Below are 16,575 nucleotides of genomic sequence, written 5' to 3' on the forward strand. Positions count from 1 at the left end.
CCTTCCCTCGACCAGAGGGTCCAGGCATCTAGGCGCAGCGGCATGGCAGGTGTTAGTTGGGAAGTGGGAGAGGGAAAAAGGAGGAGAAAAGGAAGGTCTTGAGAAGCTTCCAAAACTTAAGGAGCTCCGGCTCAAGTCAGCGGGGCAGGGAGGCTATTCCAGAGGGAATCTCCTGCCAAAGAAAGATGTACCTCCCTCCCACTCTCTGCTTAGAGAAACGTCTGACCTGTAGAGAGTTTGAGCAGGAGGACCGAAGGAGTCTAGCAGGGAGGTATTTAGGGAGAGAAAGTTGGATGTAGCACAATGCCAGGCCCCAGAAAGCCTTGTGGATGATGCAGAGGGTCTTAAATTTGATCCTTGCAACCACCGGGAGCCAGTGGAGTGAATTTAGGGCTGGAGAGATGCAGAAGTCTCGTAGTTCTATTCTGGATTATTTGAACATGACGGGAGGGAGGAGAGGCACGTTGAGGAAGAGGCTGTTGCAGTAGTCCAGCCTGGGGAGAACCAGAGCTCTAGAGTCATTGAGTTTGTGGGGGAATGGCAGGAAGGGGAGAATGCCCCCGAGGTGGTGAAGTTGAAAATGAGCCTTCTTGGCAAGGTCAGCGATGTGAGGAGAGAAGAGTTGAAGATGACATCCAGGTTTTTAGCCTCAAGAGGATCAGGAGAGGGGGGCCCAAGGAGGGTGGCGCTAGAGGTCAGGGGGAAAGATAAGGGGGTCCATTGAGAAGGGTCTCGGTCTAACTGGCATTTAGGTAGAGATTAGCACCATGCCTGAATAGCAGTCAATCGGGAATGAGAGAGGAAGGAGAGGAGGTAGAGGAGCGGAGCTCAAATGAGAGCCAAGTGTCGTCCCCATAACACTGGAAGTGAGGAGAGAAGGAGGAGATCAGGTGGGCAAGAAGGGCAAGGTCAATGTTAAAAGGCCACAGAGATGGGATAGATCCCTGCGGGGCACTGCAAGGAGAGAGAGTGAAGAAGAGGAGAGAAATGGGTCCAGTTGGACCTGGGAGGGCCAATTAGAGAGGAAAAAAGGTCAGCCAAGCCAGTGCTGTATCGTGATGCCCAGAGTATCAGTAGATTTAAGAGGGTGGCATGATTGACAGTTTCAAAGGAAGAGGTCTCATCAAGAGGATGAGAACAGAAGGAGAGATGGGAGTCAAGGTTTGAGAGAAAGTCTTCACAGATGTTCAGTAGAGCAGTTTACGTGCCACTGGCTGCTCTAAAGCCAGACAGGTGGTCGTGGAGACAGCCAACAAATTCAGTGTGGTGGATAAGTTGGGAGAAGACCAGCTTCTCCAAAGGTTTGGCCAAGATGGGGGTAGTAGAGATATGGCTGTAGTTAGCCGGCTAGGAAGGGTCCGCAGATAGCTTTCTAAAGAGGGGATGTACAAGGGAGTGTGTGAGGAAGTGACGGTGAAAACCGAGGGAGCAGTGTCTGTGGCACGCAAAGGAGGAAGAGGTTAATCAGGGTGTGCAAGACCGTTTCGAGAATGAAGGACTGTCAGGTGTGAGTCCAGGTGCAGAGAGAGGCAGGGTTGGGTTAATGGTTTTGTTCAGTCTTTCTTTAAAAAGAGGAAGAGGCCTGCCACGAAGGGGAGGTCGTGCCACGAGGGACTGAGGAGGCTGCAGTTAGCGGTGCGGAAGAGGCTTTCGTTTGGGCTTATTAGCCGGCACAGGGAAACGAAACCGGAGGCCCGACGTGAACAGACGTGGCTGCAGAACAGTGCGACGTATGAAAAAGGTAACGAAGCACGACTCTCGAATAACAGCTGGAAGAGGCGAAAAAGGAAACAAGGTATTACCACACGGAACACCGCCACCGAGGGAGGAGGTGAGTCTGCAGAAGAGAAAAGGGGATGTGGGCAGGAAAAGGGGTTAACTCTTAAGCAGAACGCCGTGGGAATTTGTATAGGACTTATATAGGGGAACTGCGATACAGAGCAGGGGGTGAGGTAACCACTGCTCTGCTGCCAGATTGATGGACTACCTATAAGCAACAGTTAAGAAATAAAGTACGGCATGCAATTTCCCCTTCAGTCTCAGTGTTCTTTGTGTAATGAAATGGTGGCAGCGGTAGGATTGAGAAGAGAACGCCATGGAGGGTCTGCTAAAAGCACTGATGGAAGGGCAACAGCAACTACAGCCTGCACTACAGATCCAGAGTCAGCAGGCCCAGGCCGATAGGCAAACGTTTCAACAGGCTCTGCAGGTACAGCAATCGCAACTAGTGGAGGCCGCGACCGCAAAAAGGCAGGCACAAGTACCGACCATGGTATTGCAGAAGTATGTGCGGGAGAGGACCCGGAACAGTTAACTGTAAACTTTGAGCGGGTGGCCAGGAATGCGCAGTGGCCGCAAGAACGATGGAGTCATGTGGCCCCCTTGATGATGGGGGGAAAAGCAGAGCACCTACCAGGCAGCTAATCCCAGTGGAGACACGGCCTACATTTCTATGAATGTCATCCTGGAGAGTCTAAATTACAAAGAAGAAACATACAGGGTAAAGTTCTGGGATACAAAGTTGTTACCACAGGAGACGCCACAACAGTTATACTATAGAGTAAAGGAGTTGGCTGACAAATGGCTCCACAAAAAGGTCGAGAGAATCATCCGCGAACAGTTTGTGGACACCTTGCCCACCCCAGTACAAAAGGTGGGTGAAATCACTGTCAGAGGCTGACGGAGACCATTAAAATAGCCTCAGCATATCAGAAGGCAGGTCGGGGAAGAATGCTGACATATGTTTCAACTAACAGAATGGTGGGTGGACCTTCCAAGCCTCCTAACCAGCCGGGTCTGGGAAGAGTAACGACTGCAATACCCCAGAAACTAGACACTGAAGGGGGAATACTGGGCTGGATGAATGTGTTACCCCCCACAGAGCCCACGATGCTACGAATGCAGAGAAAGGGGACATATTGCACAGCATTGCCAAATACAAAGAGTCAAGTTAAGCCCATAGATATTGGGCTATTTGATGTACACCGGGCAGGGGAATACCAAGGAGAACAAGGCCCAACCCCAAGACGGGAGTACCCTCCATGTCTGTGTAGCGGAAGTGAAACTAATCCCCCACGTGAGCCTTGCTGGACTCGGGAAGCCTGCAAATGGCAGTCAGTGCCCAACTTGTAGGTGGTGGGACAAACCAGGGAAAACAAATACTGATCCGTTGTTTGCACAGAGATGTGAAAGTGTATCCTACCCACAATATCAGGGTGAAGTTGGCTGGGGAAAGCTTAAAAGTCAAGGTCGCTGTGATCCATGAACCTCTAGTGCTAGGGTCAGGAAACTCATACAAAGCATCGAAGAAAATCGGTTGCGTAGCGCTAACTTCCAGGTAGAAGAAATTGCGTCTCTGGCTGGACGCAACCCCACGATTCAGGCAGAGAAACTGTCGTTTATGAAGGAATAATTAACACCACACCGACTTGATTAACGTAGGAGACTATTTCCTTGTTTTTAACACCACAGCTTTATTGCCATCGGATAAGAGAGGGTCTTTGTTAACTTTTAATTAGGATACTCCAATGAGCAAAGTACCTTCTTCAATCTCTCTACATTGTACAAACACTTATATACTAGGGCCGGTATTTATTAGATCTGTGTCACAACACGCCAGTCCGGGACCGAGTTCTTGTCCCTATAGGAAGCAGTTGGATTCTCACTCTTCTGTCTAAATTCTCCTTTGTTTACTCATTTCATGTGAAACTTTGGAGGCAGATGCACCCCTCCCAGTTGGCAGGAGAATCAAATGCTTGGTATTTACTCACAAGGTTTGCCTCAAGGCAGCACCTCTCCCTCCTTGTATGGAATTTTCATATCTATACACAGCCTCTTCAGCAGTGCTTCTTTTTCAATGAGCGGGCAGGATAAAGACTGTTTCCCTTACTTCGGTTTTAATCTTTCGTTCAGCCGCACTCCACTACTGGGCCCCAATCAGGTCAGTTACCGCTCATTCAGTTTAGTGTGTGTGTTCGTAGAACGTTCGGATAACATTCCTCCGGCAGCCGCAGCATTCTCTTCCATCTCTTTCGATCAGGTCAGTTTCACCTCCCTTCAGACTTCGGAGCTTCACTCAAGGTCAATTCCCCCCTCAGGTCGCTGCCTGCGTATTCGACCAGCCGTTACCTACTTCTCAGGCATCTGACTCTGAACACAAGCCTTCACCGTCACGGTCTCCTGTGACAACATTAACAATAAACAAATAACTCTCGTCAGCCTCTCAGGCTGCATCACTGCCCAACGTGGTAGCTTCTTCGCCATCAACTTAACGAGGCTGATCTCAATTGAACTCTCTTTTTGCCAGAAATCACTTCACTCGTCCTGTTTCAGTAAGCCCATATGTGGCTCCTCCTCACGCACCATCTGCAACCAACGAACCAAACAGAGGAAGAAACACTTCACCTTTTGCCTCCCACTCGTCATTCGTTCTGTCTTCTGTCCCCTGTCTGTCAATCCCCTGTGGACGCTCCTCCTGAATCTATCCATGCACCCTTTCTTTGCCATGCTGTCGTGTTGCTTGATTCCTCCTGAAGGCTTACCTTCTCTTGATTAACCCCTTCACACTGTCACTACAGAAGAAGTGGCATGAGCAGGTTATGATGCCCATTGCGGTCGATTGGAAGATAGGTGAGCAAGGTGACAGTTACCAGTTGGCATAAGAGTTGGAGCCAACTTTAAGAAATGTGAGTCGCAGTGCTAAAAATTTTTTTAAAAAAGACACCAAGGGATACACTTTATAGAAGAAAACGGTCTATACCACCAGATATTACAGCAACCCGGGGAAGACCCCCTTGAACAGCTATTGGTCCCCAACAAGTTTCGGCCTACAGTGTTGGAAGTCGCTCATATACAAGTGGGAGAGGGCCACTTGGGGTCATGGAAAACTTTACAGAAAACCCTGGCACGTTTCTTCTGGCCCGGAGTGTACAGCCAGACACAGCGGTTCTTTGTTCAAAAATGACTGCTTTTGAATCATCTTTTGTTGAAAACTGTACAGTCAATGTTTCAGAAATAACAAAAATGAGATTTTGACAACCTCTTGGTTGTGAATGTTGTGCCCCCGTTTGTATCCCGAGGTGTCTTGAGGTACCTTTCCTTCTCTCAGATCTATGATCTGGTAGCACAGATCTAACAGGGAGCACCTGAAAATTGATTGTCATTTCATCACACGTAACTATTTACTGACTCATGGACATAACGTGTTGATTTTATACAAAATTCTTGCGTGCACCTCAACAAACAAGTCCTAGAATGTTCTTTGTTGCTACACCAATACTAGAGGTTGCACCACACAATACTAGATATATAATTGTCATTCTCTAAAATTGAGTCTTTGACTGCCAATAGAGCTGAAACATTAGCATTTACAGAAGAAGCCATCTTGAAGCTTATTTAAATTACAGAGAAAGAATTAGGTGCCACTGCGAAGCAGGAAGAACTTGTATACCAACTTGAAAGGCTAATACGACGCGAGATTAACTAGAGATTACAAGCCACAACATTGTCACAGTATTATAGATCCCAAAGGATCCCGAGGGGTTCAAGAATAGATCTCGAACACATCTCTATGTAAAGAAAAAACGGAGTTTATTAAGAGATGGCGACTTATCCTGAACAAATGCTCTCTTGATTTGATTATTCTCACCACTGAGGAAATATCAAAATCCCTCTCTACTTTGGAAACAGATAGAGACCACTAAGACAACATTATCAACATTCATCAATAAGGAAGAGCTGACCCAATTACTTGAAGTCAATAACGAATTGGAAGACTACAAGGCTGGTATTGAAATGAAGAAGATCCGCAAATTTAGAAGGGATACTTTGGATTATAAATTAGACATTGTGTACTCCTGGAAGCAGTACTATCACCAACAGGACAACGCGAGAAGTAAGAAAAAACCATACAATAAGAACAAACAAGTTCCAAACGCATACCCCTCTACCTCTGAAGTCTCAAGCACAGAGTTCGAAAAGCCACAGGAACAAGTGGGGTTACCTCAACAGTCAAGAACCAGAGAAAGATCTAAGAGGCACAAGTCAGGTCCCCAGTACCTCTAAAGCACCCAGAAATATACCACCCACCACTTACTCTGTTTTAGATCACCTAAAATCCGAAGAGGCAAAAAAAAGAAATCCCCAAAAAGAAGCGAGTTTTCTGCCCAAGAAGAGCTAGTGGTGAATATTTCAAAATACAAACTCCGCAATTTTGAACAGACCCTTCAGAAAGGACTCTCCTTCGTACCCCGCTATGCCAGTACCCTATTGAAAGAAAAAATTAATGTTTTCAAGTTGATGCGCAAAATGAAACTAAACGTATTTGACTATTGACATTTCTGAAAGTGGAAATCAATCGGAGTTACTCGAAATGAAACCAAAGAGTACCTTTGTACCACCTGTGCAGAACTGCATAATGGAAGCATTTCAGAAGTCAGTGTTGAATGATCTCAAGAAGAGACAACGGACAAATTTAACTGCGAGAGAAGCCGGTTCTTGACATACTATGGCAGAACCCAGAAATCATCAAGCCAGCTGATAAAGGCAGAGCCCTAGTTATTTTGGATACGACGAAGTACAAGACTGAAAGACAACTAGCGGACAAAGATACTTATATGGAGGTACCCACTGACCCGACTGAACAAGTTAGGGCAATAATTAAGAAAACGTTGGATGAAGCTGCAGTAGAGGAGATCATTACACATAAGACCCAGGCTTTCCTGCCTAATCTACACCCTATCATGCCAGTAATATACATCCTACCTAAAATACACAAATGTGTACAGGATCCACCTGGTCGTCCCATATTAGCAGCTACCAACAGTCTATTGGAACCATTAGCCCAATACATTGACAAAATTCTACAACCGTTAGCCCAAAAGGCTACTACTTACATTAAGGACACCAATCATTTTTTGTCCAATTTGGAAACAATTCAGTTCAATCCGGAAGCAGATATTCTGTTTACAATGGAAGTTACCAGCCTCTATACAAATATTACACATCAATCTGGCTTGGAAGCAGTGGAATGGGCTCTCTTTTGAATACATTAGATCAAATAAAAAGTTAGACTGTTTATAATTTCCACTACTTACCATTTTACTGAACAATAATTTCTTCATGTTCGAAGATAAATACTATATTAAAATTTCTGGTATATCTATGGGTGTCGCAATGGCAGGGAGTTATGGCAATATCTTTATGGCATAGTTGGAAGAAACAAAAAGGTACTCAATAACCCAATTTGGAAAGACCAACTAAAATTCTTTGTCAGATATAATACATTTCTTCGATTTCATGAATTCATCGACGCCGAGGATCAAGTTCACTTACAAAACAAGCAAGACGTCTCTTGAATTTTTAGACGTACTGGTCTACTCTAATCAAGACAAATTGTCAACAACAGTCTTTACTAAGACCACCGATGGAAACAGTTTGCTTTTTGCATCTAGCTTTCATCCCAAAACCACTATCGAGAGTATACCCCTTAGTCAACTTCTGAGGTGCAGAAGAATAGTATTAGAGGAGGATGAATTTGATAAAAAAAGCTAACAAACTTACAAAAAGATTCCTTTCAAGGGGATATGACCCGATCAAGTTACAGAGAGACAATGAGAAAGTTAATAGTATAACTACAATGGAAGCTTTACAACCCAGTGTTAAAAAGGAAACAAAAAGGATCTAGTGTATGTCATAACTTACTCGCAACAAAGCAGGCAAATCAAGAAGATTAAGAGAAATTGGGAAACATTATCGCTTGATCCAAAGCTAGAAAACCTTTTTTCTAGACCGCCTCTTTTTGCCTACAACAAGAGTACGTCTGTCCGAGACCATCTGATCAAATCAGACTTCAGTCATATGAAAAGTCACCTGACATCGTTCAAAGGTACACTTCCCTGTAACAATTGCTATTGCTGTCATATCATTAAAAGGAAATTGCATTTATCATCCATATAAAGGCAACAAGATTGCACTGAGGCATACCTCCACCTGCAACACGAAAAATGTCATGGGATTGAGTGCCAGTGTGGTCTCTATTATGTAGGCCTAACTGTAAGGAATGCAAAACAGAGATGGGGCGGACCCAAGTCTAATGTTCGTCAAGAATCCATAAAATCTCCAGTTGCACAACACTGTAAGGAACTTAAACACTCAGTTGCCCAATTACAATTTGTTATCTTAGAACATATTCAGTTGCCAAGACGGGGAGGTAATCTTCCAAAACTAATGTAGCAAAGGGAAACCTTTTGGATTGAGAGATTAGATTCTATGCATCCCAGAGGGATGAACCTTGACTGGGAGCTATATTGTTACTTGTAAATTAATAGGTCTGTATGCCTGAACATCATGCAATTAACCATTGACTTTGAAGTACCAGAGGAATTGTTAGATTACTGTTTTTACCCTAATTACTGCTGAATAATTTAATTAAGGTCTAGTGACCATGTTTTGGAGTCTAACATGTAACCTTATGCAAGATGATCCGTTCCAAGATGGACTATGAATCTTCAATTAATCGTTGGAAATCACTCAGGCTGTACAACATGTGATTAGGTGAATTAACGTGGTGATCCTCATGTAATGTCGAAACAAACTCACCCAACTCATTTTTCTTTTTCATAAATTTATAATGCGTTTTGTTCCAAAAAGCACATTATTTGATTTAAAATTAGTCAGTTAATATGCGGATAGACGTGATTTATAAATTTAATTTGCCCTGTTTAATAACAATACTGTTAATACAGTCACATGCCGTCTATGGTGACAGAGTAGCAATCCTATTTAACGAAATGATAAACACACCCATTTTTCATTTCAAGATGGCAGCGTGTGATGACTCCTATAGACCTTCTAGTCTTTAATAGAACAAACAAAACCGTAGCTTAGCAACGACCAGAAAACAGGAAGAATCAGGAGACTCGTTTTTACCGGCAGACTAGCTGCAACGTGCGTATGAAGGTAACTACATTGGTTTATCCCAATGAATGCTTTATAACAAATAGATACCATTTGATTCTATTTTTGTTAACACAAACAACATTTAGTTTTAGCACGCCAGTGAAGAGACTACAATATCGCTAATTGAACATTGAGACTGCACCACAAAGTATCGTGTGTGCGAACACTTGGGATGCCATTATCCTATGAATACCCATTTTGGGTGAGTGATTTACTTACTTTATTCATGCAGAGACTAGTTAAAAATATGTTACCCTGAGACACGTGACCCTAATCAAACCATACTGTGGGATATTTTAACCCATAAAATTAGCCCCACTGCCTCAATTTACAAATGGTGAAAGAAACAGCCAAAAATGTATGCGCTAATTCCTGTGCGCGCAAAGATCTGCAACACTGTGCATGGGCCACACTCACCAAAGGCTGCACACCCCTGCCACACAGTCAAAGTGGGGATGACAACATAATTCTCACTGCAGGAGAATGGAAGTGGGTGATTTTACAGTTAACATGAAGCAAGGCCACAGAATTGGGCCAAAAAACGAAAATGCCTTTTAAAATGCAGCTTTGCAACCTTCAAAGTGCTGTTTTGGCGCTAGATCCATTCATTTTTCAGGGAATGATTGAGAGCAAAAGTAGGACAGATCATCCAGTGTGGCCAGAGAAACCGGGCCTCACTGACAGCAGCTAAGAAATGTATTTTTATGAAAAACCAGTCCAGCAACAGTTTGTTTTCAGTTACACAGGAAAAATGTGGCTAAAGTGGCAACATGCAACAATTTAAAGCTGATTTAAAGCTGTGCAGAGAAAACTCCAAACAAAGGCTGGATACATATATCCAGATTGCAAAACAAAGCACAGCACTCAAGGGCAGAAATGATGCTGAATTAAAAGTGTATGTGCTGCATAAGAAAAGTGGATTTAAGAGACTCAGTTTAAATGTGCTTTTTCAGGGAAGAAGTACAAAATCACCTATTTAAAAGCCTATCTTTGTGAAAGCCCTAATTCTTTAAATCTCCAAATACCTTATAAAACTGTTTTCATTTTTATATGTTTTAAATGAAAGATCTTAAAGTCGAAACTCAGTTCTGAGTTAACTGGTTAATTCTGATTTGACAGTGCCCAGCCTGGGAAAGATGACACTTCATGTGGACGCTCTGCCGCTACCAGGAAGGCTTAATTGATGCTGAAGGTTCTCTCATATTTAGAACAAAGTCTTCATTAGACATTCGTCTCTGGCCCAGCCAAGGACAATGGAAGCCTGAGCACTGGTCCCTTCTGGGGAGGGGCAGGACTCTACACCCCACCCTGATCAAAGGGATGTGACAGCTGTTGTCTGTTGGAAGGAGAGAAAAAGAACTGAAATAAATCTGTTTATAATGCCTATTTGTGATTAAGTTTTGAAAACCATTTACTTTGCCCCATGAAGGAGGACAAATCTAAAAATTGGTAGTTGTAAATCTAATTTTATGCCCTTGCTTTGAAGACATTAGTGAACCCTGTACTACATAAGGCACCAAAGTTACATGAAAACCCTAATTCTAGCAAAACTATTAATGCTGAAAGTATAATATTGTATACCCACGTTCTATGGATAGGCACCCAGATATGTACTGAATTAGAAATTGTTAGGCCAAACTGTTATGATTAAAATTGACAAAGTTCCACAGAACGATCAAGACAGCTCTCACAGAGATGGGAATTGGACACAAGGATAACTCACAAAATATATAATGTATGTGTCCCATTTTATTAGGGGGCATAATTATAGACTTGTGCATTTGTGCAAAAGTGACAAGAGTTAAAAATTGTGGTTCAAATCAATGTGGGAGTTCCCAAATCACATCATAAAGAGGACAGCTCTTTTCTGACTTCCAACCAGAACAAGGCAAGTGCCTTTCACCACTCACAGCTGTGGGGCTGTGGTTTGAAATTCTACCAATACCATAAACTTTGTGATGTCACTTGCTTCCGGACCACATCCTGATTTCCGCGCAGCGCTTTTTTTCCTGACTTCATCTTGTTCCCGACTTCTTCATCTTGCAGCCGATTCCAGACTTCTTTGCCAAACGCAGGCCTCTGCATTTGCTGAACTCTTTTCAGCTAGGCCCAAATCCAACCATCCCAAACTTCAGGGAAATTAATTCTGATCCGGTCTGGCTTGCTACCATTAATGCTTGACTGCTGAAACTCGCACTCCCGCTAATCTACTGTGTCCTGTGACCAGAAGGGCCAATCCAATCCAAATCCAGTCTGAGATGCCGCTCAATTGACCAGAACCGCCCAGCTGACCATCCTGCCAGAGGTGCCCTGCTGCCGGTAGATCCAATCCGATGACCAGCACCCTGACGGTACAATCTTAATTTACAGTGGACTGCAAGGATAAACAGGACTCCTAGTGACCCATAGTACATTTGCATTGTCCTATCCCAATCTCAACCTATCCCATCTTTAACTTCAGAGCCCTAATATTGTCAGAACCATTCTTGTGCTGATTTTTCCATTTTTTTTCATTAAACCATTAGTGATTTGGTTTTAAATAAAGTAATTCCCATACAGAACGGAAACCAGAGTATCATACGTGAAGAGTTATAAGCGGCTGTGCGTAACTGTGGAGATTCACGGGTGGCATTCTCTTTTTCTTAGTCATTAATATAGTTTAATAAAACCCAATCTGTCATTTTCAATACCGAATTTCTGCTTTTCTCTGTTCTATTTTTTTCAAAAACGCCTCTCACTAAAACTTCCATAACTTCTTCAATTTTATAGCTAGAGACTTAATTTCAACTCAGTTAAACCTAAGATCTGTAGCTACATCCACAACTAATAACAGTGTATTTGACCAGTTTTTATTTAGGGGTAATATAATAGCGCTAAAAGCAGCTAAAGACAAACATCAGGAATGGGAAAGAACGCTCGAGAAGAAGCTAACCGAAATCCAAGTGGAGCTAATGATTCATCCCACAAGAAAGAAAGCAATGAAACACGTGCAGGCACAACTAGAGATGCTCCGCAACAAAAAGGCTGAGAAATCTCTCCTTTACCTAAAACAGCGATATTACATTAGGGCCAATAAGGCGGACAAATAGTTGGCGAGAATGCTAAGAGATAAACAGAAAACAATGACAATATTGATCAAAGACGCACAAGGGAACCAACACACAAATACAAAGGAAATAGGGGATGCTTTTAAAGTTTACTACCAAAAACTGTATGCAACAGACCACTCAGATGAAGAGATACAAGACAGATTCCTACGATCCATTCCCATCCAGACTATAGAGGATCAGCTGATCTTGGAAGCAAGGATCACTGAAGAAGAGGTCAGAGGGGCAATCAATGGTCTTCCAATCTCGAAGGCACCAGGCCCGGACGGCTATAGTGCCCAGTTCTATAAAAAATATGAAGATATACTAGTCCCGGTCCTTACAAGGTTATTCAACACTTTCAAAGACAGCGGAAACGTAACTCCATCCATGAATGAGGCAAAAGTCCTCGTGTTGCATAAAGCAGGTAAAGACCCCTCCCTCCCGAGCTCATATCGCCTGATTGCCCTAATAAATTAAGGCGCAAAAATACACACAAAAAGGTGCTGGCGGCCAGATTGTCACCCCTTCTCCCGACCCTAATCGACACAGACCATTGAGGCTTCATCCCCGGTATGCAAACACACGATAATTTAAGAAGAGTAACCCATCTGATAGAAAAAATAGGCTTTACCCACACACCTGCAGTACTACTCTCATTGGACGCCGAAAAAGGCTTTTGACCGTGTAGAATGGTCCATTCTGTCGAAGACACTGAAGCACATGGGATTCGGGGAGCATTTTATAAACATGGTGAAAGCCAATTACAACTCGCCAGTGATCAGAATAGCAATCAACGGAGAGGTCACGGAAAGGGTGGAAATTTACAGGGGAACGAAGCAGGGCTGCCCCCTCTCGCCTTTGTTATACGCTATATTTTTGGAGCCCCTCCTAATTAAGATAAGGGAATCAGAGCGGGAAAGGGGGATTGAGATGGCAGGCAGGCAAAACAAAGTTATGGCATATGCAGATGACATGCTGCTAGCCTTGGAGGACCCCGGGAAATCCTTGCCGAGAACCATAGGAATACCTGAAGAATTTGGGGGGATTTCGGGCCTGAAGATCAACAGGGGAAAATCAGAGATTATGCTCCTGGCAGGAGATAGAGGCACTAGAAACAGTAGCCGGCAAGCTAAATATTAAAACAGTGGAGGAGGGCATCAAATATGTAGGCGTGACAGAGACACACAGGGTAGACAAGATCTATAAGAGTAACTACACAGATCGCATGGGCAGAGTCAAGAAGGATCTGGAAAGATGGTGCCCCCTTAAGATCTCGTGGTGGGGAAGAATACAATCCGTAAAAATGAACATACTCCCTAAGGTCCTATACTATTTCCATGCCCTCCCAGTAGCAGTCCCCGACTCCTCCTTTAGAGCTCTCTCCAAGGCCATCTCGCAATATATTTGGAACAAAAGACCCCTGAGGGTCGCCAGAGCCATCCTCACGGCACCAATAAAGGCGGACGGAATGTCCCTACCCCACTTTAAGAAATACTATCAGGCAGCTCAACTATGGGTCCTGAAGGAATGGCTGGGGGAGGACCAACAGACAATATGAGTAACACAGGACAGGGCGGTCGCTAGGACCCCCCCTGGAGGATCTTCTGTGGAAATATAAATAGACATGCGAACCTCCGAATTAGCAAGGTCATGGGGACAACTTTGAAAGCGTGGGACGACCAAACCAGAAGGGGGAATATGACCACCCCACTGGCCCCCTTTACGCCTATTTGCAGGAACCCACAGTTCCCACCAGGACTGGAACCTTGCGCGTTTGAGAGGTGGGAAGCAGCCGGATGCAGGAAGATCAGAGAAATGAACCAGGACAAAGGAATACGATCTTTTGCGGACTGTAAAGGTATGTGGAACCTAACTGAAGCTGACAGATATAAATATGAGCAGTTAAAACACTGGCTGAGTACTCAGGAGGTCTTTCAGGCAGCCACGAGGGACCTCAAACCATTTGAGATGTACATTATAACCCAGGGGACAGAAAACTGGTGTCAACACTGTACACCTACATTAACACACCAGAAGAAGTAAAATGGACATATATGAGGAGATGGGATGACACGCTAGGTGAAGAAATTACCAGGCAGCAATGGGAGGAACTGTGGGCAGGTATCCCCAAATTGACCAGGGCTGTCCAAACCAGGGAAATGTGGTGGAAAAGTGTCACTCAATGGCACTATACCCCAGCGAGGCTAAAGTCAATGTACCCGGACATGTCGGATCTCTGCTGGCGGGGATGCACAGATGTGGGAACCTGGAGACATATATGGTGGGATCGTCAGATAGTGAGGGGCTTCTGGAGAGAGGTACAAACGGAATTGAATAAAATTTCCAGTAGCTGGACAGATAGGAGAGAAGGTGTGGATGTGCAGATTTAAAGACTCACAGGCCAAAACACTTCACAAATCACAGTGGAAGAGTTTTATGAGCCTGGTCATTGGAGCCTGGGCAACAATAGCCCAAAGTTGGAAGAAAAAGAGACCCACCACTGGTATTCACATGGCTGCGAAATGTATGGTCCCACATGACCATGGAAAGGATTACGAACCATCTCCAGGACAGGAGCAACACCTTCATGAAGGAATGGGGATCAGTGTTGGAATACCTGAACTCAGACTATATGGCACAGTGGTGTCCACACAATATTAAAATATCGGACATCTACAGCACGTAAAGTTTCCGAATAGGCTGACAGAGGACCCATGTTCTTCCGGGAGGGTAAGGGGGAAGAGGGGTGTTGGGGAGATCACTGGTGGCGATGTTACTTTCTTTGTTATTCTGTTTAAAATTAATAAAAACATGTTGAAAAATATCGCAGAGTGAAATTTTGCTGCGCATTCACATTTTGCAAAGGTTTTACACATGTCTTTTCCCATTCAAAGTGTTTCTTAACTCCCATTCTGATCTAAAGTGTGTACTGTTGCCCATCTGGTAGCTTTTGTTTTTTAGGACCTGTTTAGTATTGCTCTCATAAGAATTTATTAACAATTTAAGCATTTTGCACACTTTTCCTTGCTTCACAAAGCCATTTTCAACTGTCAGTTTAAAAAGTGTCAATTTCCAAAAGCGTTTTTCTCTTTTTTTGGGGAGGGAAGACTATATTCAAACCCTGTACTCTGTTTTTCATTCCTGAAAACCTGCTGATTACTTACATCCGTGTAGAATTCTCATTTGTGCATTAAGAACTTTGCAGGGAGGAACTTTAACCTAAGCGCCATCATTTCACCAGCCAAAACTGTTCTTTCCTGTGTTTTCTATTCTGCATTACTATAAGTGAATTCAATTGCTTTACTTTCTGTATTGTTTTTTCACCACATTGGTGATTGCTGCCCCATATATCTATATTAAAATGTGTGTTTGATTTGAATTTTAAATAAATACATATTTACTTTTACCAACGAGCCTGATTCCTGGCCCACTGTGACCTGGAGGGGGGGTATTTTGAGACTGGTGCGATATGAGTGGTATATCACTCAGAATATTGAACCTTTAGACATAATAAATAAGTGTTTCATTTGTGCATTACATGTTAGGCGAGACCCGGGTGTGTGCCTGATCCTATATATTTACCCCGCAGTGACAATGAAGACAGTTAACAGCAGTGAGAAATCCCAAAACTTTGCACCTCAAGCAAGGAACTTCTCAGCCAATTCTATTGGGGCGAGTGAAAATGACCGACAAGCATATCAATTCCGCCACATCTTCTTGGTTCTGGTCTTAAAGCGGGACACAGGGCTTTTGCTAGCGACTTGTCCCACCGTAGATCATTAATAGGGGATGTCATTGAGTAATAGAAATTGTGTCATATAGACAAAGTAATCCCAGTTAAAACATTTTTTAGGGTATTAATATCCTTTGAGTCAGTTTGACACGAATCGCCTGTTCGTGACACGATTGCCATTCCAGGACATGGAGCCAATAATTCACTGTTATTAATTGTGTTTCTAAAAACTTTACTTCATTCCTGAACTTCGCCTCTAGAACTAAAATCTATCTATTTCTATTTAAATTTCAGAAAGAATATCCAGGATATCAATACCTGAAGAAGGGTGTCACCCCCGAAACACATAGTAGGAGATAGGCAGAGAACCATCAAAATTATTCAGATAGTAATCTCCTGTCTAGATATCAGGATATCATTCCATCAAAAGACAGGACAATTTAAAATAAAAAACATTCTGTAAACCAATGAGATTGATTACTTGTTACTTTGTTAAAAAATTACTGTCTTTGAATCATCTTTTGTTGAAATAACAAAAATGAGATTATATCGTAACATTTTTTTGTCAAAATATTAATTTAATGTATAAATATCATTTGAAGACTTTGTTCATTTGAGGATACAATTCTTTTAAACTAATTTTGAGTTACTTTTTGTATAGCAATTCTCCACAAAAGTATTTTGACAACATCTTGGTTGTGAATGTTGTGCCCCTGTTTGCATCCCAAGGTGTCTCGAGGTACCTTTCCTTCTCTCATATCTATGATCTGGTAGCACAGATCTAACAGGGAGCAC

General features: G+C 43.2%; 1 protein-coding gene across 11 annotated transcripts in view; it reads right to left on the bottom strand.

Moving 5' to 3' along the window:
• SGIP1 (SH3GL interacting endocytic adaptor 1) overlaps positions 1 to 16,575 on the bottom strand; it is a 1,655,639-nt gene that overhangs the window by 1,390,083 nt on the left and 248,981 nt on the right. The gene's annotated exons all lie outside the window — the stretch shown is intronic.

Source organism: Ambystoma mexicanum, chromosome 1q, assembly GCF_040938575.1.
Source record: "Ambystoma mexicanum isolate Mex_15411 chromosome 1q, UKY_AmexF1_1, whole genome shotgun sequence".
In the NCBI taxonomy this organism is placed as follows: domain Eukaryota; kingdom Metazoa; phylum Chordata; class Amphibia; order Caudata; family Ambystomatidae; genus Ambystoma; species Ambystoma mexicanum.